Raw genomic sequence first — 27,745 nt, 5'->3', positions numbered from 1 at the left:
TTCCAAGGCATTGCCGACGTCTGCCAGTTTGGTCGCGGAGGCATCCTGTGCTGTTCCACAGATCAGGAATGCATTCGTTAGCTCCTGCAATGTTCCGAAGTTTCAGCGCATCTGGTAAGCCCATCTATTCTAGCACACCTCGCATGCTCGAAAAGATTAGTCCGCGGTATAGACACAAGCTTCACACCTGCAGAAGTGCTGGGTTTGTTTTTGGTGGTGGGTGTAATTTCTTCGTACAGGTGCACCCGTACAATTGGCAACAGGAAATTTCCAACGGAATTGGTGATAGTGGCCATTTTAGGAACAGTCCGACCTCCCGAAATCAAGTCATGCCCACTAATCTGTAAGGTAGTGCCACGTTCTCCCAAACCCCTGGAGTGCATGTTTGAAATGTTGGCGATATGGACATAGCATCAGAGGGTGCCGATCAGTTGTTATATGATGTCGGTGTGGAGAAAACTGTGACAGCCGCGAGTGCAGCTCGGAGAAAGAGCTGTGCTGCTTATGTAATGGGGCGTATCCTGCAGACTTTGCAGAGTGTGCAGCAAAAAAAGGGAGCTTGCTATATTGGATATTGTAGAAGCAACTGTGCTCTCGTAGAGAAGCAGTTGCAGAAACGCAGGAGATATCCAAAGGATATGCAGGTGTTGCAGCACGTATTATTACCGCCATGTATGCATCTCTCGCAACATCTGTCGCAGAGGCCATATAGAAGGCTACGGAAAAGGCAATGGAACGCCTCGCAAGCAACATTTTTGAAAGCTTGGCACAATTGGTTTCAAATGAAGTCTCCTAAATTCTTGATGTAGCATATACTTACGATCATGATCCTCAGGCATCTGTAGTATCGCAGTGTACGGAGTTAAACAGTGTGACAGCACGTCAGTGGTTGGTATCTACTGAGGCAAGGTTTTCCAGAACTACGGAGGAGGATGATCTACCGGATCATTCGGAAGCGTGTGCCGATATGGATGCGGACTTTTATTGGGCTTTGAAGCGAACACGATCTCCCCCATCAAAAAGTTCTTCACATAATTCGAAATCAAAAAAGTACCCGTCCGGAAAGAAATCTTTCAAAACCTGTCTAAGAAAGTCTTTTTACGAAATGACATTTTGGACCAAGCAGTTTCCGCTACGATTCTGTCATCAAAATAGGCTCACTAACCGCAATACAGTGGAATTGGAGATCAATTCTTTCTGCAGCCACATACCCATCAAACCTTTCTTCACAACCTTCCCCGGATATTTTATCACTGCAAGAAACCTGGCTTTCAAACGGCCAGAAGTTTTACCTAAAAAAGTATCGGCTATTTCGATTGGACCAACTTAGTAGAGGTGGTGGACCTGCTGTGTTGATAGTGCCACGTTCCATTTCCCAAGTTTTGTTATCGTCCCAAAACACCACACGATTCTCAGCGCAAACCGCGCCTGCAGTTTTCGAGAAGGCTGCCGACTGTAGTAGATCATTTCGATAACATCACGCCCACTGTGCGAACGGTACAGATTGTTCTGGAACCTACGCTACCGGCAGCGATAACGCTAGAACATTCGACGGCAAGAGTATAAATGCCGACGCGCTTCGCCGCTTGTCAGTTGTTGATCGAAGGCCGACGCTGCGTTCGCCGCTATCAGTCCGAGACTGCTATCTGTGCAAGACTGCTGCTGTAATTGGGCTTTCCGTTTACCGGGCACAGGTTCGCCCAAATAAACAGTTAAATCCCAACACGAAGTCTCCTGTCTTCGGGCACGTCACGGCTCCGTGACATCTGGTGGAGGTGCTGCTTCGTTCATGTACCGGACGCCCCCGTCAAGCCGTGAACCCAGCCCACGTCGTGGAAAATACACCGACGCCAACCAAGAGCAGCGAACAAGCCGCCGACAGCAAGATCTCCCACCGGAGTACGGCCTTCTACAAAACAAGGCGCGGAAGACCAAGACCATGACCTCGACTGCAGCGACAATGACAACCGGAGCGTCCCAGCCCGCGATCGTCATTCATCAGCCCAGGGAACCACCAACATTCCATGGGTCATCGTTGGAAGACACCGCAAGGACCTGGCTAGAAAATCGGGTGTCCACGCTCCGAACGTAGGATGTCTTCTGCGGCGCATTTCTGCAAACGTTCGCGGGCGTCGCTTGCAAAGAGAGGGCCGCTGCTTTACTAGAGACCCGGGTTCCGCTACCAAATGAAAAGGTTGGAATTTTCACAGAGGAGATGACCCGGCTATTCCGTCACGCTGATCCATACATGTCTGAGGAGAAGAAAGTTCGTTTCCTAGGGGTCAAACAGAAGCTCTTCGCGGGACTAATGAGGAATCCACCGAACACCGTCCAAGAATTTGTATCCGAGGCGACCACCATCGAAAAAACCCTGGACATGCGCACCAGACAGTATAATCGTCGCCTGACTCCAGAATGCGCTGCTGCTCAAGCCAGCGACTCCGAAGACCTGCGTGAAACGATCCGAGCGATTGTGCGGGAAGAGCTGCGCAAACTGTTGCCTTCGGCGCAGCCTCAAGTGGATTCGATCGCCGACATTGTGCGAGAAGAAGTCCGGCAATCGCTTCGAATTCCCCAAACACCGCTGCCCGAGCCAGAAACTATGAGCTACGCCGCTGCCGTGCGCCACAACGCTCCTCCCCGTCCACGCCAAAACGCCGCCCCGTCGCACTTCCGTCGCCACACGCCACCGCCATCACCACCCCCACCGACGTCCTACCGTTCCCCAGTGGGCCAGCGCAGTGCGCCGAGGAAAACGGACGTTTGGCGTGCACCTGACAACCGCCCGCTCTGCTACCACTGCGGCGAGGCCGGGCACACATACCGCCGTTGCCAGTACCGACAGATGGGACTGCGTGGCTTCGCCGTTAATGCACTGCGTCCGCAGCCAGGAGATCGGCCACGTGACATCGCCGACTACCTGGCAAGAACTCAATGGACACCACGAAGTCCTTCCCGTTCGCCGTCGCCCAGCCGCCGCATGTCACCGCACCCCCAGCAGCAGTCTGGCCCAACGCAGGGCCGGTCTCCTAGCCCGTATCCGGGAAACTAAGGGCAGCAACCGATGGAGGGGCGGTTGCTGTGCGACGAACTACCGAAGATCCTCCGACGACGACGACGCCGCGACGTAGCTTTCCGAACACAACGCCACCGGGCAAAGCCCTGATGGCGAAAGCTCACTTACCGAAGGTGGCCTGACGACGCAACATGGAAGCAGCGGAACAAGCCGACGCAGCCGTGACTCGACGCCACGCCCTAACTGTATTGCGAGACGGCGAACTAGCGACCTCGACGTTCTTATCGACGACCACAGTGTGATCTCTCTCGTCGATACTGGAGCTGACTATTCTGTCATCAGTTTGTCGTTCGCCGCGAAGTTAAATAAAGTTAGGACAGCTTGGAAAGGCCCTGAAATCCGCACAGCCGGAGGTCATCTCGTAATGCCTGCAGGAATCTGCACAGCGAGAGTCACCATTAATGGCCGTATTTATCCTACAGACTTCGTAGTAGTCCTACAGCGTTGCTCGAGAGATGTCATCCTTGGCATGGACTTCTTATGCCTCCATGGTGCTGTCATCAACCTAAAAACAAAGTCGATAACGTTATCCACAGAAGAAGCGCTACCGCCGCGCACGTCGTCAGGACACCATGCCTTGAATGTGCTCGAAGAACAAGTCACCATTCCGCCTCGCTCAAGCGTCATTATTTCAGTCGGCGCTCCTAAATCACCTGACTTGGAAGGCGTCATTGAAGGCAGTCAGAATCTGTTGGTCACCCGAAATATTTGCGTCGCAAGAGGAATAGCAGAGCAGCGGGGAGGCAAAGCAACGGTTATGCTCACGAATTTCAGCAATGAGTACAAACATGTGAACAAAGGAACAATGGTCGCATACATCGAAAAAATTGTCGAAGCCACCAGTGCTTTCGCCCTCGCCGATTCTGCGGAACCTGCTCAGAGGAACCAAGCCCCTCCCATAGCTTTCGATGTCAATCCCAGACTTCCGAACGATAAGCAAGAACAGCTGAAGGCCCTGCTCCTGCAATACGAAGATTGCTTTTTGTCGTCATCGAAAATTCGGCAGACCCCAATCACGAAACATGGCATCATAACCGAAGAAAATGCCAGACCACTCCGTCAGAGTCCGTACAAGGTTTCGACGCGAGAACGTTAGGCCATGAAGAGACAAGTTGATGAAATGCTGCGGGATGACATTATCCAGCCGTCCAAGAGTCCATGGGCATCCCCCGTGGTGTTAGTGAAGAAACAAGATGGGACCCTACGTTTCTGCATCGATTATCGCCGCCTGAACAAAATCACAAGAAAGGACGTGTATCCTCTCCCACGATTAGACGACGCACTTGATCGGCTCCATAACGCCAAGTACTTTTTGTCGATAGACCTCAAGACTGGCTATCGGCAAATCGAAGTCGACGAAAGAGACCGAAAGAAGACGGCGTTTATAACACCGGACGGCCTCTTCGAGTTTAAGGTGATGCTCTTCGGCCTTTGCTCAGCGCCTCCAACTTTTCAACGCGTTATGGATACAGTACTGGCAGGATTGAAGAGGCAGACTTGCCTCGTGTACTTGGACGACGTCGTCGTGTTTTGCTCGAGTTCCGACGAGCATCTTCGGCGCCTTGAAGCTGTACTTCAAGCCATAAAGACGTCCGGACTCACACTGAAGCCAAAAATGTGAAGATTTGAGTATGAGGAGCTATTGTTTCTGGGGCACGTTATCAGCAACTCTGGAGTTCATCCCGATCCACGGAAAACAGCCGCCATCGCCAACTTCCCGCCACCCATTGACAAGAAAGTCGTACGCCAGTTTCCGGGCCTGTGCGCCTATTATAGGCGGTTCGTGAAAAACTTCGCCCGCATCGCCAATCCTCTCGCTAACCTTACCAAGGCCGACGTGGAGTTCAAGTGGGAAACGCCACAGGAACACGCTTTCCAGGAGCTTAAACATCGCCTCCAGACGCCTCCGTTGCTTGCCCATTTCGACGAATTCGCCGAGACAGAAATACATACTGACGCAAGCAGCGTAGGTCTTGGCGCCGTTCTTGTGCAGAGGGCTGACGGACTTGAAAGGGTTATTAGTTACGCCAGCCGATCGCTATCCAAAGCAGAAGCAAATTATTAAACAACATAAAAGAAGTGCCTCGCCATCATCTGGGCTACGTCGAAATTTCGCCCCTACCTCTACGGCAGGCCCTTCAAAGTTGTGAGCGACCACGACGCCATGTGTTGGCTAGCCACCTTGAACGACCCTTCAGGTCGCCTCGCACGATGGAGCCTGAGACTTCAAGAATATGACATTGCTGTCATTTACAAGTCCGGCAAAAAACACTCCGAAGCCGACTGTCTCTCTCGTGCGCCTGTCGACCAACCGCTACCCGACGACCCGGATGACGGCTACTTCTTGGGAACGATAACTACCGACGACACGACTTCGCTGAACGACAGCGGGCCGACCCGGAACTTAAGGCCCTAATAGAATACCTCGAAGGCAGGACCGCCGAAGTCCCGAAGGTATTCAAGCGCGCACTTGCGTCGTTCTTTTTACTAAACGGTATTCTACAAAAGAAAAACTTTTCACCGCTTCGAGCTAAGTACCTCCTTGTGGTGCCTTCAGCTCTGCGACCAGAACTCCTGCAGGCCCTGCACGACGATCCGACGGCAGGGCACCTCGGTGTTTCTCGCACGCTCTCGAGGATACAAGAAAGGTACTACTGGCCACGTCTTACCACCGACGTCACTCGTTATGTGAGGACATGCCGAGACTGTCAGCGACGCAAGACACCGCCGACAAGGCCAGCGGGACTTCTGCAGCCTCCTTGCCGACCACCTTGCCGACCTTTCCAGCAGATTGGTATGGACCTACTAGGGCCGTTCCCGACGTCGGCTTTCGGAAACAAGTGGATCGTGGTAGCTACCGACTACCTCACCCGCTATGCCGAGACAAAAGCCCTGCCAAAAGGCAGTGCATCAGAGGTAGCTAAGTTCTTTGTCGAAAATATCGTCCTACGTCACGGTGCCCCGGAGGTCCTTGTCACCGACAGAGGAACGGCATTCACTGCCGACTTAACTCAAGCGATCTTGGCATACAGCCAAACAAACCACCGCCGCACGACAGCGTAGCACCCACTGACCAACGGCCTCACCGAGCGGCTTAACAAGACGATCGCCGACATGCTGTCAATGTACGTCGATGTCGAACACAAGACGTGGGGCGCCATTCTTCCGTATGTGACCTTCGCATACAACACGGCGGTGCAGGAGACGACGCAGATATCTCCATACAAATTGGTCTACGGAAGGAGCCCGGCAACAACGCTCGATGCCATGTTACCTAACGTCACCGACGAAGAAAACCTCGATGTGAGCGAGTACCTTCAACGCGCTGAAGAATCCCGACAACTTGCGCGTCTCTGTATCAAGAATCAACAGACGACCGACAGCCACCGTTACAATCTTCTACGACGCTTCGTGGAATACCAGCCCGGTGAACGTATTTGGGTGTGGACGCCGATACGCCGACGTGGACCAAGTGAAAAGCTTCTGCGACGGTACTTCGGACCGTACAGGGTGGTTCGACGTCTCGGCCCACTTGATTACGAGGTTGTCCCCGACAGCATCACGAACTCTCAACGACGCCGATCGTGACCTGAAGTTGTTCATGTCGCGCGCCTCAAGCCGTTTCATGCGCGTTAACAAACTGGAACAGTGTTTTTTGTATTATTGTTGTATCGTAATTTATTCATTGTACTTTCTTGCATTATTGTTGTACCTTCATCTTTAGTTAAAGCATCGGGACGATGCCTTTTTCAGAGGGGGGCAATGCCACGTTCCATTTCCCAAGTTTTGTTATCGTCCCAAAACACCACACGATTCTCAGCGCAAACCGCGCCTGCAGTTTTCGAGAAGGCTCCCGACTGTAGTAGATCATTTCGATAAGATCACGCCCACTGTGCGAACGGTACAGATTGTTCTGGAACCTAAGCTACCGGCAGCGATAACGCTAAAACATTCGACAGCAAGAGTATAAATGCCGACACGCTTCGCCGCTTGTCAGTTGTTGATCGAAGGCCGACGCTGCGTTCGCCACTATCAGTCCGACACTGCTATCTGTGCAAGACTGCTGCTGTAATTGGACTTTGCGTTTACCGGGCACAGGTTCGCCCAAATAAACAGTTAAATCCTAACACGAACTCTCCTGTCCTCGGCCACGTCTCGGCTCCGTGACAATAGCGACTAAGTTTATAAATTGAGACCTCTATTGCTGCTGGAAAGTGAAGCGTAGCGTTTGTGTCTGAGCCTCCCAAAGTTTGTTGTAAAGAACGTGTTGTATATGGAGGCTCACTTACCTTCTATGCTAAATATGTTTAAAAGTCTTAGTGTGCAAGCATTGCTAAAGATATACAGATCACACCAAAGACGCTCATTTTATGGTTTCATTCAAGAACCCACTTTATTCTTCAAAACACATTGCTCGCGACAATACACCCCGCAAATCATACTTGCACAAGCGATGCTACAGCACCTGATTGTGAAAATTAATTATATCGGCCCAATAGACAAACTAAAGTCAATGCTTAGCATACAATTTGATTATATATTTCCTCATAACACAGAACAATTGGCACATGGGTACTTAAAGAACCAGTTAGCAGATTATTTAGCTCGCATGGAGAAAAGCAATATTATTGTGACTTATGCATCTGTGTCAAAAAAAAAAGACTGTGGTTGGCATCTTCTCTTCTTCTCTTGACTGGTGCTTTTCAATTTGACTCCCAGACTATACCCATGTATTCATTGCAAAATTTTTGGCTATTGTTCTTGCCCTATGCAAATTGTCCTCAAGCGTATCATCAGCAAAGATCATTACAGATTCATTATCAGTATGCAATGCAATTTCTGCGAAAGCAATTGCTGAGCTGATAAATACTTTTCGCATTTATTACCAAAACGTAAAAAAACTGCATGTACGATAGGTACCAGGCCACCGCGGAATATGTTTGAACTAAAAGGCCGACTCTTTTGCAGCAGTATCTCTGGACCCACCATAACAGTTTTTGTTGATACGGCTTACGTGACAGCGCTAAGGTTCCGAAACGCTTGTTTGCAATAAGGAATAGGTATTTTAAATAAATTTGAAGATTTCGAACATTTAGAGTATCGCTGGAATAAACAGTGGTGTGTATCTCGCCAGTTAGAAGTCACTTATACCAGATTGCGCTACAGTTCCACAACTAAATTAATACCTTAAAAAAGCTCGACTCAAAGCGTCACCGCAGTGCATATTCTGCAACAAAATTGAATCAATCGAATTTTTTTCTGTCGTCGTTACTCAGAAAAAACGATATTTAGAAGCCCCGTTACAGAAAGTAGGAATACAAGTAATTATACCAATAGTTTTATCACTTGGCGCCACTTCATTTGGTTACTGCCACAGAAATATATGCTCCGCTTTGTTTGACTACATCAATGCAACTAAAAGATAACCATGCCAGTGAACCCTAATCATTTGAGATCATTAGTTTATAATTCGTAGCTATGTCTGTCAAGAACAAGAGTCAGTTTGGCCACTTGCTCAGCAACATTTTATGTATATCGGCAGTTTTATTTCTAAACTAATTTTTTTGAATCACTGTTATTTAATTTTCGTTTCATTTCAGTATCCTGCCGCCCGGTTCTTGGCCCATCCCCCTCTGTGGGGGAGTGCCATCCATCTGGGATCATCAGCATCAGCCATTGTTGTCGCATAGATATATTGTAAATATCCGTAAATATATGTTTTCTTGTCAAGTTATTGGTGAACGCTCTGGACACGCCTACCTGGTTCTTCCGGCAAACCAACACGGAACTTTGGAGTGGTCGCCACATTCATTTTCCTGCGATGGCTAGCCAGCCAACCCGCAAGAGTAACAGCAGCCGCAGCAGCAGAAGCAGCAGCAGCAGCTGCCTTCTCTGATTCTCCTGCCTCCGCGAGACCCCAGAACATTCTAGGGCACCGGCAAAGACAAGGTGAATGTAGAAGATTGGGTCACATTGTACAGCTGGATCGGTGTTCGAGGCCGCCATCATCGGCTCGTGGTGCAAGTAGCTGGTGGTGCTTTTTCTAGGGTATTGGACTGAAATTGTGTAGTTGCTGAGGTTTGTTTGTTTTTGTTAGGTGTTTTTATAGTGCTTTTACAGTTAAGCAAGCGCTTTCAGCGCTAGAAAGAGCACTCAGACGCCGTTATTTTCACCTGGACTAGAGGCTTTCTTCTGGTCTGCTTCTCTTCTGCCACAGGAGATACCAGTGGATCAGTTTCTGCGCAACAGCATCCCCGCAGTTCCTGTGGCCCTCCTCTCTAGTAATGATGGCTTCATTCGGTTGAAGATCCGAAAGTGGTCCAGGCGGAGGTTAGAGCTGCAACGTCTCACTTCCGTAACATCACAGAATTGCATCATTCCGGCAGATGTGGTATTCTACGTTTTTCATCCGATCAGCATTGTGTCAAAGACCTATTGAAGTGCCCGAGTTTTGTGGCCAATCCAATGAGCGCCTTTATTCCCCCGCATCTGGCATGTGTAAAAGGTATCATTCGCGGCGTTAATGTTATCTTCACCCCGTCTCAGGTACTAGAGACGTTTGCTGTGACTGGTGCTATCTCCGTTTATAGGTGTGCACGACTGCTGGGGAAGCAAAAGATCCCGACTGAGTCGGTAATTGTAACCTTTGCTGGAGTGAATCTCCCAAGCGAAATCAAGGCACGGCCACTAATATACACAGTAGAACCGCTATCACTGCGACCACTCCAGTGTACTAAGTACTGGTGATACGGTCACACTAATAAAGGATCCAGGTCAGAACTCACCACACACCCCGTCAAATGCCGGGCGTGTGGTGACAACGAAAAAGTGAATGACTGCAAAGCTAAAGAAGAGAAATGTTGTCTCTGCAACGAACAACACTGTGCAGCTAAGGCTCAGCTAATGCTCGAGAAATACAAATTCTTGAAATCATAGGGCGTAGGCACTATTCGCGACGAGAAGCCATAGAGGAAATACAGGGCAGAACTCAGGGGTATGCCAGTGTTGCAGCACGACATATCTCGGAAATGACTGGGTCGATTTTCCTGAATATCGTGGAGGTTGTAGAAAAGGCTCTAGAAAAAGCCATAGAACAACTGGATTTTAACCTTTGTGATTCTCTACCTCTATTTCTGGCTAATAAGATGACTCGCATATTTAGTACAACTGGAGAGTCAGGCCTAGTATCCCAACATGCTAAGAGATCTCGACCAATAATTCACATTGAGTCTGAAACTGCGCCATCGTTTTATCCGTCTGCAGGACCCTCTGCAGTAGGCGTCCAGAGCCAAAATGAGGAATTTGAAACCTCACCATCGTATTCTCCGTCTGCAGTACCCTCTGCACAAGTTCTACAGAGCCAAAGTGAAGACGAAGATGCAGATACAATGATGCTGATGCTGATGACCTCTGATGAATGGCGCTTACCCACAAAGGGGGATGGGCCAAGAACCGGGCGGCAGGATACTTAAATGAAACTAAACTGAAAATGAAGCCAATCTGAAAATGTAGCTTGAAATAATACTACCAAAAAACAAAAATGTGTGCTGAGCAAGCGGTCAAACCATCTTTTGTTTTTGAAAGACATAACTACGAATCATAAACTAAAGATTTGAAAAGGTAGGGTTCACTAGCATGGTAATCGTTTAGTTGCGTTAGTGTAATCAAACACAGCGGAGCATACATCCCTGTGGCAGTAACCAAATGAAGTTCCGCCAAGTGATAAAATTACTGGTAAATTTACTTGTATTCCGAGCTTCTTTTGTAATGGGGTTGCTAAAAATCTTTTTCTCTGATAAGAATAACGATGACAGAATAAAAAGAAATGTTCAATTGTTTCAATTTCGTTGCACCAAATGCATAGCGGAACCTAGAGTCCAAATTCCTGTCATCTGAATTGCACCAAATGCAATTCAGATGACAGGAATTTGGACTCTAGGTTCCTGAAGCAATCTAGATACCCTCTGTCAAGAAAAACTAACTCACCAAAACATACTAAGAACAAAAACTCACCAAAGCAGACAAAAAAAAGTATCTGAAAGAAAATGAGATCTTTTCAGAAAGATTTTTTGAAAGAAAGCATTCTAGATAAAGCTGTAGCGGAAACAGCTCTTTCGAAACCATAGGGTCACTTAATATTCTCCAGTAGAATTGCCGATCAGTTTATTCTGCTTGTACGGATTTGGTATGTTTGACTTCTAAATTCGCTCCTGATATAGCATTATAAGAGACATGGCTATCTGTACATATATTTCTTACAGAGTAATAACTTCGGGTCTCTTCAATTAGACCGTCCATCGAGAGGTGGTGGTCTAGCTTCCTTTAATAATAATAGAATTAGTATGAAAGTCAATTGTTCATACTGTAGTGAAGAAGATGAGTGCTACTCAGAAAGGCAGGGGGTATGACTCAGTCGGTGAAGAAGACGACGTTTGGTTGGCTGGGTACTCAGATTTGTAACTTTTGAACATATTTGTCCGGATTGTGAATTGTTAGGAATAGATTGTTTGTTACCTGACTACAACAGGATTACAGTGATTAATGCGTACTTTCCGAATGGAGTAAGACGCACAGACCACCTAGATTGTGTTATTAAGAATTCTTCGTCAAATTTAATTTTATTGGCTGGGGACTTTAACTCGCATCACACTTCTTGGGGGCTTAAAACAGATGGTTGTGGCAAAAGATTGTGGAATTGGTTGCAGGATAATAATTTTCGCTGTCATAACTCTGGACAAGTTACGTTTCTACACGGGATAAGCTCATAAACATTAGACCTAACATTTTCGTGTGGCCAGTTTATGGCTTCATCTTGGGAAACATTTGATAATGGGACGAGTAGTGATCATGTACAAATTACCTATGAAATCATGCTACCACAACTTACCTCTGCTATCCAGCAACAACGGTTCACCAACTATAAAATTTATAAAACTGTTTTAAACTACGCGCTCTCGTCAATGAGAGGACGCGTCGGACAGCAAAGAGCTGCTTCAGTCGTAGAGTGTCTAAGTGACTCTGTCCAGCCGGCAGAGATTACTGTTAAGTACGGCAGCACACCGTCAAATTCAGCTTGATGGAATGAAGATTGTACGCTTGCGTATAGGCGACGTAAGGCTGCTTGGAAACGTTTACGCCACAACCATACTCCAAAAAAATTGGATAGACTATAAATTCTACGCAGCGCTGTTTAAACGTACAGTTGCAATAGCTAAAGATAAACACAATTCTGACTTACATTCGCGTTTATCAAAACCTGATAAAAGATCAGCCTTGTACAGGTTTCTCCGGAACAAAAAATCGACGCCGGTACCAGCATATTCGCATTCAGTAGTGCTGTCTCCTAAAGAGACAACAGATTTGTTAGAGGGCATCGCGAAAGGACTTACAGCGCATTTCGCTTCGTCATGCTTGAGACCTGTGACATTAAAAAGCGCAACCTCAGACTTTCGGGAGGTCACTATGGCTGAACTGGCAGATGTCATACTAACTGTAAAGCAAGCGGCTCCCGGTCCAGATCAGATTACAAACTCTATGATTAAATTGATATTTAATTCCCATCCCGAGGAGCTTTTGAATATGTTTAACTGCTCCTTACAGCACGCATGGAATCCAAGCGCATGGAAAATTGCTAAAGTTGTGTTGGTGCAAAAAAATCCAAGCCTCGGATATGTCCTGGATAACATTCGGCCAATTTTGCTTACTTCAAACCTAGTTAAAATAATTGAAAGAATTCTTCATAGAAGGCTCAGTGAATTCATCGCTCGTCAGGACATCTTTTCATCAAGGCAAGTAGGATTTAGACAGGGGTGCTCTATATGGTCGGCTCATGTTGATTTGAAAAGCCGAATTCGCCTTGCAAAAGTATCTGGTGAGCTTTCTGCATTAGTCACGTTAGATATCGCAAAAGCCTACGATAGTGTGGAATACAGTACATTTATTTCAAGATTAGTGGACTGTGAGGTTCCCAAGTACATTATATCTTGAATTCAGGAGTTTCTCTTTCAGAGACAATTCTTTTGTTGCCACGAGGGAATTACTTCGGCTTTATATAAGCAAACAAGAGGTGTTCCGCAAGGATCAGTCCTGTCACCTCTTTTATTTAACATATTATTATCATCTATTCCCCTTCATAAAAATGTTCCTCTTTACGTCTATGCCGATGATATTGCTTTTTTCTCGTCATCCCGAGATATCAATAGTTTGTATAAAATCTTACAGTCATATTTTAGTGAGCTTGAGGTATGGCTTGGCGGGCTGTCTTTTCCACTTAATGTTAGCAAATGTGCTCTGCTTGTATTCCCTCTATCCGTTCCCGTATTTCTTTCACTGCATTATCGAAATGATCCGATTCCACAAGTAACAGCGCTAAAATATCTTGGTATTGTTTACGTGGACAATTTAAATTGGCAGCAACAAATAGAATCAAACACCCGTAAAGCAAAAAGCGCCGTAGGATTGCTCCGCCGGTTTTGCAATAGGAAGTCAGGGATGCGCAGGGATACGTTACTTATGATATACAAAATTTACGTACGCCCAATTCTGGAGTTTGGCTGCGTTCTGTTTTCTGGAAGTGCTGAGTACAAATTAAGACCTCTTATATTGCTAGAAAGGCAAGCTCTGCTGCTCTGTCTCGGGCTACCTAGGTGTGTCGCGAATAGCGTGCTTTATTTGGAAGCTAGAATCATTCCACTCGATGCTAGATTTCGACAGCTTACTGTGCAAACATTTTTAAAACCTTACGATGCACCCGTCTTCTGGTCACAGACAGTTTTCATCCAACATCCAGTTTCTTTCTTTCAGCGCCCGTGGTTTCGTTATCAAAGACCCCAAGTCATTTTCGTCGAGTCTCTGTTATCAAATCTTCACGTTTCCCTACGGCATTTAACCCCCCAAACCCAATGCTCGGTGCCAGTAGACTTAATTTTCGATGATATTTTTCCGAAAAATGCCAAGTTACTTCCGAAGCATGTTCTGGAGGGCCTCCTTCAAGACCATTTCAGTCATTTTCCTAAATACGTAGTAATTTCGACGTACGCAACGCAAAATCTTCAGAAGGCTAGAGTAGGTATTTTTTCTCGTCAGCTTAATTGGTCTTTTGCGCTCCGATTGCCTAAATTCACACCAATTTATCTCGCAGAATTCCTGGCTATTACATTGGCTCTTCGAAAACTAAATTATCAGCAATCAAAAGCTATTATTATTTCGGATGCTTTGTCTGTGTGTACACATCTCACGTCCGCAAATAATTCTCGTCTTTTCAGGATATTTTGGTCTCTCGTACCGCATAGCCTATCGGAAGTTCGGTTTATTTGGGTCGCCGAGCATGCTGGAATTGAACTAAATGAAATTGCTGATTCGCTCGCTTCGGTATCTTTAAATTTCCCTTGATGCTAGTAGCTCCACAGTTTCCTTTTATTACTGCCAAACGATTCAAACGCCTGTTAATCTTAAAGATCAACGAAACGTCGCTTCTACAATCTGAAGAATTTCGCCACTTGCAATTCACATGGAACACCACAAAATGCCTTTCCCGTCAAAGTGAGGTGACCCTCACAAGCTTTCGCTGTAGAGTTCCTCTGTTAAATTTTTATCTCAACAAATCAGGATTTTCATTAACTAACCTACGTGTAGTTTGCAATGAACCGGAAACAATAGATCACTTTCTTCTCACATGCCGCCACTTCGCCTCACTGCGCCGAATAATTCTTGAAAGACCGATTGGTATGCTCAGATTGCCAGTCGATACATCCACCCTATTATCGTTTGGAGCCAGTCAGTTAAGTGTGGGCCGCAGTGCTATTCTGTCAGCGCTACATAAATTCATTCAGGCAACCGGAAGGATACGCTGCTAGTGGTACTGCCAGATATATCTAATTCTTTCTCCCCCTTCCTCATTCTCGTTAATTTGTTTTATATAATCTGGTTTATTGCATTCTTCTGCAATTTTTCACGTTTTTTCAAAGGAACAATATTATTGTTCCTATCTAATTTCTCTTTATTTTTTGCGTTGTAAAAAACGATCTATTATGAGGTTCAGTGTGGCCAATCCCCCCATGTGGGTATGAGCCAAGATCTCCTAGGAAACAAGACAAGACAAGACAAGACTGGTTCCGCCATTACCACTTGACGTGTCGTGACCGCGCTTCTGTTTTATAAAAGAGTGCCACTCTGAAACGCCCCATTATAATTGGTAGAGAGTGCTGGGTAACGCCTAATCCTGGAATTGCGAAACCGTACGTTGCCTCCAGTTACTACAATGTCCACGGACGACGAACAGCAGGCGGCCACCTCGGCTCCAACTACTGCACCTTCTGTCTGTCTCGGCCCCTTTCGGCAACGCGATCCGCCTACCTTCAGTGAAACCGATGACAAAGACGTGGAAGACTGGCTCGACGAATACGACCGGGTGAGCAAGCACAACAAGTGGGACGATGCACGCAAGCTTACTGTCGTCCAAATTTATTTGACCGACGTCGCCAGTCTGTGGTACCGTAATCACGAGAGAGACCTCCCCACCTGGTCGGCCTTCCAAACGGCGTTCGCGGACTTGTTTGGCCGTCCTGTGCTTCGTAAACTACGGGCCGAACAGCGCTTGCGTACTAGGGCTCAGCAGAACGGTGAGAATTACACCAGTTATATAGAAGGTGTGGTCGACCTTTGCCGGCGTGTCAACTCGGCCATTACAGAAGCCCAGAAGATTAAGCACATCTTGAAAGGCGTGACTGACGACGCATTTCAGATGCTTGTCGCCAAAAGCCCGCAAACCGTAGCAGTAGTGATCCAACTTTGTCAGAGCTATGATGAGCTCTGGAAACAGCGTGACACCGCTCGTCGTGCCAGTGGGCCATGTGCAACAATCTCCGCTTTAACGTCGGCTGGAACTGCTATAGACCACACCACTTTGCTTCTCGAGATCAAGCAATTTGTACGAGAGGAGGTCGCACGCCAGTTGTCCCTCGTGCCTTATACCTTCGAAAGTGTCCCATCTACTTTAGCACCATCAATACAGCGAGCAGTCCAGGAGCAAGTGTCCGAGGCGCTATCAACAGCTCACGCACCACCTGTGGCTGCTCCATTGACATATGCCGAAGCACTGAACGGAACCCGACGTCCGCCTGTCGCGAACGGCGACGTTTCTTTGTAGCGAACGCCTACGTCCACGCGCCCCTTTTGTCGTACCGACTGAGCCTATGTACCAGGCTGCCCGTCCTTTTTGCCGACCACCACCTCCGCGCTTTCAGAACCCTTAGCGCACTTAAGACAACTGCCCCATACGCTTCGCATATGGAATTGCGGGTCACGTGGCACGATTTTTTCGACGGCGTGAGTTTTATCTGCGTGACGACGTCAGGCCCAACAATTATGATTTCCCACAATGACCAGAGCCTGCTGTATCTGGCGAGACTGCAACCATGGACACATTTTCACCTCGCCGGAACATCAACAGACACCGGTCGCCTTCACCTCACCGCCGTTCCCTTTCCCCTAATGCTACGTCGACCCCGCCGTGTCCCTAAGGAAAACTAGGAGTCGCAGTTCCGGGTGCAAGAACTGCGGATCTTTCGAACTCAACAAGATCTTGTTTTTTCGCCGTCCAACGTCGTTGCTGCCTCCGTTGAAGGCATACCTGTTTATGCATTGGTCGATACTGGCGCCGCAGTGTCTGTATTGACTGAAAAACTTTGCCGTGGACTAAAAAAAGTCACAATGCCTCTTCATGACTTCATTTTGAGCACTGCGAGCGAGCAACGAATTCGCCCTTTTGCTGCATGCACAGCACGTGTCGCGATTGCTGACAATATTTATGTCGTCGAGTTTGTAGTGCTCCCGCAAAATTCCCGTGACATTATATTAGGCTGGGACTTTCTCTGCACTCATCATGCCGTCCTCGACTGTGCTCGCGCCGAAGTGGAGTTCGCGCCATTATGCGGCGCTGCTTCGCTCGACTCGTCCCTTTCACCTGCAAAAGTTTTCGTTGCCGCCGACACTTTGATACACCCGTTCTCATCCGCCCTAGTTCCGCTTTCCTGTGACGTCTCTAGTGGCTCAACTGTTCTTTTTACGCCTTCTGAAAGCGCTGTTTGCCGCAAGTGGTTCCTGATTCCTTTCGCCGTTTTGAATGTTCACGACGCATCAAATGCAATTTATGTTTCAAATCCGTTTCCCTCACCTTCCAAGTTACTGTGCGGAGAGTGCTTGGGCTTTGCCGATGACATTGATCCCTCGAGTGCACGTGTAGTTCCTGACCACTCGACTACGCTACCAGTTGACGCTGTTGATTACTGCGCGTCATCCTCTTCCCCATCATTCACCGACGCAATTTCGCGCTGCATCGACACCAACCTTACGGCCCAGCAGCGCACCGACATCATCACCCTTCTCGAGCGCTTCCGCGCCAGCTTCGACCACCACCAACTAACTTTGGGCCGTGCTTCAACAGTACCTCACGAAATCGACACTAGCCTTCACGCTTCTTTACGTCAGCGTCCGTATCGGGTATCGGCATCTGAGCGTCGCATAATCACGGAACAAGTTGACGACATGTTGAAGCGAGGTGTTTTTGAGCCCTCTAACAGTCCTTGGGCATCCCCAGTTGTTCTAGTCAAGAAAAAAGGATGGCTCAATTAGATTCTGCGTCGACTACTGCCGGTTGAATAAGATCACGCGCAAAGATGTTTACCCGCTACCTCGCATAGACGATGCCCTTGACTGCTTACAAAGCGCGGAGTTCTTCTCGTCACTAGATCTGCGTTCAGGTTATTGGCAGGTTCCAATGGCTGAGGCTGATCGCCCCAAGACGGCTTTTGTTACCCCTGATGGCTTATACGAGTTTAACGTCATGCCATTCGGGCTCTTCAATGCGCCTGCCACTTTCGAGCACATGATCGACAACATAGTCCGTGGCCTGAAATGGCAGACTTGTCTGTGTTATTTAGACGATGTCGTGATATTTTCAAGGGACTTTTCAACGCATCTTCAGCGGCTCGAGACAGTGCTTTCTTGCCTCACCTCCGCCGGTCTACAGCTCAACTTGAAGAAGTGCTGCTTCGGCGCTCAAAAACTCCTAATTTTGGGCCATGTTGTATCTAGATATGGCATTCTTCCGGATCCGACGAAACTACGTGCCGTTGCCGAATTTCCGAAGCCGAAGACATTAAAAGAACTTCGCAGCTTCCTCGGTTTATGTTCATTATTTTGTCGTTTTATTCGCAACTACGCCTCCATCATATCGCCCTTGACTGACCTTCTTGCCGGCAACAACGACCTTTCTAGTTGGTCGTCAGCTTGTGATGACGCATTTGCCACACTCCGCCAACTTCTTACGTCACCTCCAATACTGCGACATTTTGACCCTCTTGCCCCGACGTAAATACACACGGATGCTAGCGTAGTTGGCCTCGGTGTGGTGCTCGCCCAGCGTAAACCCGCATTTGATGAGTACGTCGTCTCTTACGCAAGCCGTGCACTCACCAAAGCAGAAGCCAAATATTCAGTCACCGAAAAAGAGTGTCTAGTCATCATATGGGCCATAGGCAAGTTTCGACCCTATCTTTACGGGCGCCCATTCAGCGTGGTTACAGATCATCAAGCATTATGTTGGCTCTTGTTAAAACATCCCACCAGCCGGCTCGCCCGTTGGGCACTTCGGCTACAAGAGTACGACGTTCACGTCGTTTACCGATCTGGCCGAAAACATTCCGACGCAGACGCTTTGTCCCGATCACCTCTACGATGTAGTGACAAGTCGCCGTCTTTGCATGCCCCCGACGTATCTGCACTTAGTGTCAGCGACATGTTACAGGAGCAACGAAAATATCCTTGGATCGCTTCACTTATGAACTTGTTGAGTCGAGCTCTTTCGCAAAATATCCCTAGAGGTATGCGCCGTCAAATACAGCACTTCGTTATCAGAGATGGTTTTGCTATACAGACGGAATTATCACTCCGAAGGACGGCAATGGCTCCTAGGCATTCCCAGTCGTCTCCGCTCAGACATATGCGCCTCCTTTCACGCCAACCCACAATGCGCTCATGCTGGAGTGTTAAAAACCTACACCCGCCTGTCCCACCGCTACTACTGGCGTGGAATGTATCACTTCGTTCGTCGCTACGTACGTTCCTGTCTCGCTTGCCAACGCCGGAAGAATCCAACTCCAAGTTCTTCAGCTCCACTACAACTCTTACCTTGTCCTGCCCGACCGTTTGACCGTGTTGGTATCAATCTGTATGGACCTCTTCCAATTACACCGGCTGGAAATCGCTGGGTAATCGTCGCGATTGATCTCCTTACGCGCTACGCAGAAACTTCGCCACTCTCTTCTGCGTCAGCTAGTGACGTCGGTCGTTTCATATTGCATCAGATCATTTTACGTCACGGTGCACCACGCGAACTCCTGAGTGACCGAGGGCGTGTGTTTTTGTCGGACGCAGTCGAATCGCTTTTCAAGGAATGCCAAGTCATTCATCGCACCACCGCCGCGTATCATCCTCAAACTAATGGCATTACAGAACGATTTTACCGTACATTAGGCGATATGCTGTCAATGTACGTCGCAACCGATCACACCAACTGGGACAGTATTCTACCTTTTGTAACATACGCGCATAATACTGCTGTCCAGACAACCACTGGTTTCTCTCCATACTTCCTCCTTTATGGTCGCGAGCCCTCTTGCACGCTAGACACCGTCCTTTCTTACCACCGAGATGTTGCTGAGTCGACGACGATGTCACAAGCTGCTAAATACGCGGAAGAGTGTCGTCAGCTTGCCCGCTCCTTCACAAGTGCTGAACACCAACGCCAGAAATACCACCGCGATAGCCTGACGCCTCGGGCTTTTTGTGCATCAGATGACCTTGTCTGGCTTCGCATACCTTCAACCAGCCATGGTCTCTCAACGAAACTGACGTACAAGTATGACGGCCCTTACCGTGTGGTTAAGCAAGCTTCACCCGTCAATTACATCGTCGAGCCGCTAGAGCAGCCCCATGATCAACGACGCCGTGGACGTGAGACCGTCCACATAGACCGCCTAAAACCGTATTATGATCACTCTATTGTCTCCTGCCCATGAGTCACCAGGATGGCTCTTTTCCGGAGGGGAGGAAAATGTAGTGAAGAAGATGAGTGCTACTCAGAAAGGCAGGGGGTATGACTCGGTCGGTGAAGAAGAAGACGTTTGGTTGGCTGGGTACTCAGACTGGTTCCGCCATTACCACTTGACGTGTCGTGACCGCTCTCCTGTTTTATAAAAGAGTGCCACTCTAAAACGCCCCATTGTAATACAAACATATGTCACCAGAATGCAAAATTTTGGCAGTAGATCTTACATTACCTAACTGCAGTCCTTTCACCCTAGTTGATATGTATTTTCCGGATAGATTTCAAGACACATGAAGTTTGGATCTAGCAGCATCCGTTCTTACATTACGCCAAATTCACAGTTTTTGGCTAACATTCGTTGCTCCGTCAGCCACTCATTGAAATTGGTTTCTGGAACAAAATACTGACAAAAATAACGTAGACTTCCTAACTGCCAAGTTTGAAGAGTTCTACAAACCGGAGACAAACTTGACCTATCATAAAAATACAAGTTTATAATAGGTCAAGTTTGTCTCCGGTTTGTAGAACTTTTCAAACTTGGCAATTAGGACGTCTACGTTATTTTTGTCCTCTTCAGCCTCAAGCGTAAAGTTGCTGCATGCCTTCATTGCCTCTTCGCCAATAATCACTAGCAACGTGGCTGCTTGTACTTCTTTCACTTGTTTTGTCAACTGGGTAGCATTGGAAAATAGCATGAACTCACTATTCCAAGTTTTCCATGCAAGCCAGGTGTGGCCCGATGTATCCAATGGCTTTGGCGGCGGCAGATCATTGACGGTAAAAGGGCTGGTGGCGTGGCCATTTATTTTAACGGCACAGCTGCCACCATGTAAGCGCGCCTGCAGTTGGGTGATGAACAACGTTTATTGTGGTTGAAATGAAGCAGATGTAAGAAATATAGATGACGTAGCAGGTCACGTAACTTTAGCAAAATGGCTGGTTACGTCAGAGTGACACAGCCATGCTACAGCGTGTATCGCTCTATTTACTTCTATAGCGTTGTGACTTGCGACCTTTGCCAACATCGAAAGGGACCTAGGGCTCCCCCTGTTGGCCGCCTCCAGCCTATTGAAGTCTCAGCTGAGCTCTGAGCTTTTCATCGACTGGAATTCGACGTGCTTCGTTCTTTTCCGACTTCGGCAACGGGAAATAAATGGATCGCAGTAGCCACGCATTATGCCACTTGGTACGCAATCGCCTGAGTGCTGCCAACCAAATGTGCGACCAATGTTGCTAACTTCCTTTGCGACGTCATTCTTCAGCATGGTGCTCCTTCTCACCTACTCACAGACCATGGTCGCTGCTTCCTCTCTTGGGTGGTTGGCGACCTACTGCGATCTTGTGCTACTCTTCATAAATTTAGCTCGTCTTATCATCCCCAGGCCAATGAGCTGACCGAACGCCTCAAGCGTACACTGACAGACATGCTTTTTATGTACGTTTCCGACGACCACATCGAATGGGTTATTGGCCTCTCGTTCGTCATTTTTGTCTATAATTCATCGCTATACGCGTATAGCTAGTGGTCTATACAAGCGAATGCTAACATTTCCTCTCTATCCTTCACATATTTGGATTATTCTACGTTTCCGCCACCTCTGTAGTATTCTCTTGCCTGTGAGCACTTTTCTACTAATTTGAGGAGTGCTCCTTCAGTGTTATGTCCTAGTTCGTTAATCAGGCTCACAGCAACCCCACATAAGCCCGGAGTAGTGTGGTTAAGAATTTTCGAATTGAAATGCGTAATTGAAATTCTAAAGTACTGGTTTTTTCTCAGTTTCACACTTTTTTATACTCTTACTCACCGGGAAAACTTCTGCGTGACCTTTTTGAACGGATATAATTTTACTCAAATGTGTAACATTCCACTTCGTACCCTTTCAGTTTATTTCTTCGTTCATCTACCATATGTGGTTGCATTGTGACCGACATCCTATCAAAGGCTTCTATGCGGCTCCAAAAGAGTTTAGGCATCACCTTTTCGAAACTCTCTGTCATTCGGCGTTCGCTATCACCTTGAATTATGGCCTAGACCAATTTTTGCACAGAGGTCCTTACAGATGCAAAGCAGCTCATGGTCTGGCTCAATCAGGTGTGGCGTCACCACCCTTACTACGCAAGCATGTCCGCTCCTCTTCTCTCTTCTTCTACGCTTCCTTCTCTCTTGCCTCACAACGCCGACGCAGGGAGCGTGTGCTGTGCTAACGTATGGCTGGTTCACACCAAAGGTGGCGTGGCCAAGCGGCCAAGCGGGATTTTCAAAGCGCTGGGGTGGTGAGTGCATAAACCTGTTCAGACTGCATGCCTGTTTCGGCTGGCAGCGCATCAGAAGAGGTGGTCATTTCGCGCTTTTGCGCACGTGTCGCTATAGTATGGCTCAATGTGCATAGCGTGGCTCAACCCCAATCAACTTGGCATGAACCAAAATTAGCATGGGAGGGTAAGATAATTTGACAAATATGATCCACTGCTGAAGACACGAATAATGTCAAAATCCTGTCGCATAAATCGTCAAACACGTCCCGCCAGCCAGTGGCACCGACTTATAGGAAAGTACACGCCGTGGGTACAAGGGTATTTGCCACAAGCGATTGACACCTAGTATCTACCCCGCAATGACGAGAACACACATGAGTAATATCATCGCGCGAGCGTTGAGAAACAAGTGGTACAGGTAGCACCGACCAGAGGAATGCAAAGAATAATTGTCAGTGTGCCAGATAGAATCGAATCCAAGCATTCTGCATAGCAATGAAGGATTTTACCCCAGATTCACGTCAGATCTCAGGACTGCTTTTCAAATAGACGCTAATATTCGTGAACGTCATTAATGATTGCGGTGCTGCCTGCCCAATTTTATAAACATATGTACTCCATTGACACAGCTGTCACGCCTGGTTAACGTCAATTGTGGTTAGTTGCCATGCGCGGAAGTTGAATTAAGTAACAGTGTCCAGGGACAGCATCCTTGCGTGCATCAGCCCTTGATATCAGCTTCTTGTGTTGGTATTACGCATGTTTCATTTCGCATCGTGCCGCAAGTGCCAAAAACTGGTTATATAAACATCTGCGACTCTTAAACACAAGTCTGCGCGTGCAATAATTGTACATATATTTAGCGCCAATTCATGACCTGTGGCTTATTAAAAAAATTGAATTATGATCCCCTTTTCTCCACATACTTCGCATAACGTCGGTCTCAAGCTACATGGGATCGGTCGAAATTTTCTTCCTCATTTAGTTTTATTCATGACTTTTACAAACACATACAATCAAACACACATACACACACGCACACACACACACACACACACACACACACACACATATATATATATATATATATATATATATATATATATATATATATATATATATATATATATATATATATATATTGTTCATCATCATCAGCCTGACTACGTCCATTGCAGGACAAAGGCCTCTCCCATGTTCCGCCAATAAACCGGTGCCGTACTTGCTGCTGCCAATATATACCCGCAAACTTTTTATTCTAATCTGCCCACCTAACTTTATGTCTCCTCCTAACCCGCTTGCCTTCTCTGCGAATCCAGTTAGGTACTCTCAATGACCAGCGGTTATCCTGTCTACGCGGTACATGACTGGCCAATGTCCATTTCCTCTTCTTGATTTCAACTATGACATCGTTAACCCTCGTTTCTTCCTAATCCACTCTGCTGCTATATATATATATATATATATATATATATATATATATATATATATATATATATATATATATATATATATATATATTGTGAGCATTATTCATGCGCGTCATTTTATCATATGTACATATTCATCATCATAAGCCTGACCTGCGTTGTGAGCAGAGGCTCGACGAGTAAAAGAAGTGTCTTGCAGCCAAAACGTTGCCTTACAAGTGGTGGAGAGTGCTTTCCGGTCTCCTGGTCCTCTTTCGGTAGGGCTTTTTTGTTATCTTCGACTACCAACTATCCCTGGAGCTCCGGTCGGGTCGCCGTCTGCGCAGTCAGCCCACGGTCATGTCGCAAGACGAGCACAACAACATGGCTCCATCCAACGCGCCTGCACCCCTGGACATGCCTTCTTGGACTGTCACCGCCCCTCAAAAAGATCCACCGATGTTCGCCGGCCTTCGCGGTGAAAACATTGAAGACTGGTTGGATGAGTACGACCGTGTGAGTGCGCTTAACTATTGGCATGATTCTGTGAAGCTGTCTCGCGTACCGTTCTATCTGACGCGGGTCGCTAAGACATGGTTTCTCAACCATCAACTGGATTTCCCGGACTGGCCTACCTTTAAGCAGCAGCTCCGTCAGATATTTGCCAACCCTTCTGTCCATGCTGACATAGCCAAACGGAAGCTTGCTGAACGTGTTCAGCGCTCCGGCGAGTTTTATACCTCGTACATTGAGGATGTCCTCGCCCTATGCCATCGCATCGACAGCTCGATGGCGGAACATGACCGCTTTCGCCACCTGCTCAAGGGCATAGGCGCCGTCGCATTTAACCCTTTAGCAGCAAAGAACCCCACCACGGTCGCGGATGTCATCAGCACGTGTCATCGACTCGATGACCTTCAACTTATACGTTTACAACCTGACACAGGAGATCTCAGGCCAACGCATGACAATGAGCTCCGGTCGTTGATACGGTCCATGATCCGCGAGGAGCTGCAACTCCAGGCCACCTCGTCGTCTTATAAGCTCCGCATAACGCCTTCTGCAGGCAGCCTCCGCAACATCGTCAGGGAGGAGCTGGCATCCATGACGTGTGAGCAAGTCCCAAGCTCGAATACCACTCCAAAGCCGACATACGCTCAGGTGGTTGCAGCGTCACCTTCTCAGCAATCACCGCAGTATGTGTCAACTACGCAGCCCTCACTGAATGCCTTTGCCCCAAGGGCACCGCCTCCTTTTCTATGCCTGGCGTCCAACTAGACCGATCTGCTATTATTGCGGAATACGTGGCCACATCTAACGGTTCTGTCGTCGACGTCAACAAGACGAAAGGCGGGGCTATGGTGACTTCGAGAGGGATGAGTTTGCCCCTTCTCCAACACAACGCCACCCATATCAAATGTACCAACGCCACTCACCATCTCCGCAGCACTTCGACGCAGCCAGTACATTCCGCTCCTCACGCCGTCGTTCCCCGTCACCTATGTGCCGTTTCTTGTCACCACTTCGTCCGGCTACCACGGCGTCTGATCACCGCCCGGAAAACTAAACAGTGCAGCTTCAGGAGGGAAAGCTGCATTTGGACGACTGCATCGAACTCCTCCGGAACGCCCTTCACATGTACTTTCAGTGTGTGTTGAGAGTATATGAACTGAAGCCTTGGTGGACACAGGTGCATCGCTCTCAGTTATTAGTGCGGGCTTGTGTTCCCGTTTCCGCAAAGTGAAGACACCGTATGATGGCCCTCCTCTTCGCTGTGCTAATGCGGTTTTTGTTCAGCCTTCTGGTGTCTGCACAGCACGAGTTTTTATTCAGGGCATCCTTCACCATATACAGTTCCTCGTTCTGTCATCAAGTACTAATGCGCTCAATATAGGATGGGACTTTCTCTCCTCAGCTTCAGCCGTGATATCTTGCCGTCAGAGGGTCATTCGTATGTGAGATACTGCGCTTTCGTCCGATGAAGATGCTCATAGCCAGCGCTTCGTCGCCGCTGATGACTGTTTTATTCCTCCAGGCAATGAGCATATTCTGACCCTGACATCAGATAAGATCAGTACTGGTGATGTGCTCCTAGCACCGTGTGGACGCTACATCTCTGGTGGGCTTACCATCACTTCTAGCCTGGTGCGCTTTTATGATGGCAGAGCATTAGTTACGGCAGTTAAGCCTACTTCTTTGCATGCTGCACTGGCCCAGGGCACCAGTGTGGTTTGCTTCACAGACACCGAACCACTTTCTCTGGTGCTCCTTCACGCAGACGCACCATCTTTCTCTACGAGTATTGATGACGATGGTACGACGGCTGCTTTAACAGCCACAATAAATCCTGATCTCACGTCAGCGCAAAAGCAAGAACTTTTGGGTATCCTTCAAGAACACAGTGCTTCATTTGATGTAAATTCCAAGCTTTTGGGTCGCACTTCCGTCGCCGTACATCGAATTTAAACGGAAAGCAATAAAATTGTACACCGCCGACCATATCGAATGTCATCCGCAGAGCGGAAAATCATCGAGAACAACGTTGTTGATATGCTCAAACGAGATGTTATCCGGCCTTCGTCCAGCTCGTGGTCATCCCCTGTAGTGCTAGTCCGAAAGAAGGACGGTTCGGTGCGATTCTGCGTCGATTATCGAGCACTTAATAAGATCACGAGAAAAGACGTGTACCCAATCCCACGAGTCGACGACGCACTTGACTGTCTGCAAGGCGCTGAATTTTTCTTCAACCTGGATTTACGGTCTGGTTATTGGCAAATACCTATGCACGATGCGGACAAAGAAAAAAACTGCATTGGCAACACCAGACGGGCTGTATGAATTCAACGTGATGCCATTCGGTCTATTTATTGCTCCTGCCACGTTTGAACGCATGATTGACACAGTTCTACGCGGCCTAAAATGGAAAACATGTCTCTCTTATCTAGATGGCATCGTAATTTTCTCCACCTCTTTTCGTCAGCACCTTGATCGTTTAGACAGTTTTGACGTGTATTTCTAGTGCTGGACTTGAGCTAAACACAAAGAAATGCCATTTTGCCAACAAGAACATCAAGGTATTGGGCCACCTTGTCAGCAAAGATGGCGTTCGTCCGGATCCTGACAAGGTTGCTGCCGTGATACGTTTCCCTCGGCCAGAAAATCAGAAACACCTACGAAGTTTCCTGGGCCTGGCGTCCTACTTCCGCCACTTCATCAGCCATTTTGCTACCATCGCGTCGCCACTGCATAAGGTGCTGACATCCGGACCAACTTTCGCTTGGAACGATGACTGCGAGCGTCCCCTTCAAGCCCTAAAGCATGCTTTAACATCTGACCCTGTTCTGTGCCATTTCGACGAGAACGCACCTACATGTCTCCACACCGACGCGAGTGGCCATGGCATTGGTGCAGTTCTTCTACAGCGGGATGCCACTTCACGGGAAAGAGTTATTGCGTATCCTAGTCGTGCTCTTACGGCTGCTGAACAGAACTACTCCATAACTGAGCAGGAGTGCCTTGCTGTCGTTTGGGCCGTACGAAAATTTCGACCGTATCTTAACGGACGCCACTTCACAGTGATTACAGACCATCACGCCTTGTGCTGGCTATCGTCCCTGAAAAACTTGTCTGGTCGCCTGGGTCGTGTGGTGCTCCGCCTACAAGAGTACGATTTTGACGTCATCTATAAGTCTGGCAAAAAACACCAAGATGCAGATGCTCTCTCTCGCTGCCCCCTTCCACTGTCATCATCGAGTACGTCAGGTGATTGCTCCCGTGGTGGGAAAAACTCTGCGTCACCCCTCACATTATCACAACTTGCGGTTATCGACACACCAGCTTCAAATCGCTACACCGAGTTCGCCACACGCCTGCGTGATGATCCATATTGCAATAGCA

The 27,745-nt window shown here is 47.8% G+C and overlaps 1 protein-coding gene and 1 long non-coding RNA gene across 11 annotated transcripts in view; one reads left to right on the top strand and one right to left on the bottom strand.

The window, feature by feature from the left end:
* Window positions 1–27,745, top strand: part of LOC142804240 (uncharacterized) — a 349,173-nt gene that overhangs the window by 96,548 nt on the left and 224,880 nt on the right. Inside the window, exons 3-4 of one of the 5 annotated variants that reach the window (XR_012894537.1) lie at window positions 8,677–9,406; window positions 10,340–10,918. The exons of 3 other annotated variants lie outside the window; for them this stretch is intronic. This is a non-coding gene — a long non-coding RNA (uncharacterized LOC142804240). Of the gene's footprint in view, window positions 1–8,676; window positions 10,919–27,745 lie in introns of those variants that run through there. One more of the 5 variants, XR_012894536.1, reaches the window with a different exon arrangement.
* Window positions 1–27,745, bottom strand: part of LOC119170521 (polyamine-transporting ATPase 13A3) — a 1,084,416-nt gene that overhangs the window by 1,024,165 nt on the left and 32,506 nt on the right. The window lies entirely within an intron of this gene.

Source organism: Rhipicephalus microplus, chromosome 3 (genome assembly GCF_043290135.1).
Source record: "Rhipicephalus microplus isolate Deutch F79 chromosome 3, USDA_Rmic, whole genome shotgun sequence".
NCBI classification, from domain to species: Eukaryota; Metazoa; Arthropoda; class Arachnida; order Ixodida; family Ixodidae; genus Rhipicephalus; species Rhipicephalus microplus.
This window is presented reverse-complemented; position numbering and strand designations above follow the sequence as displayed.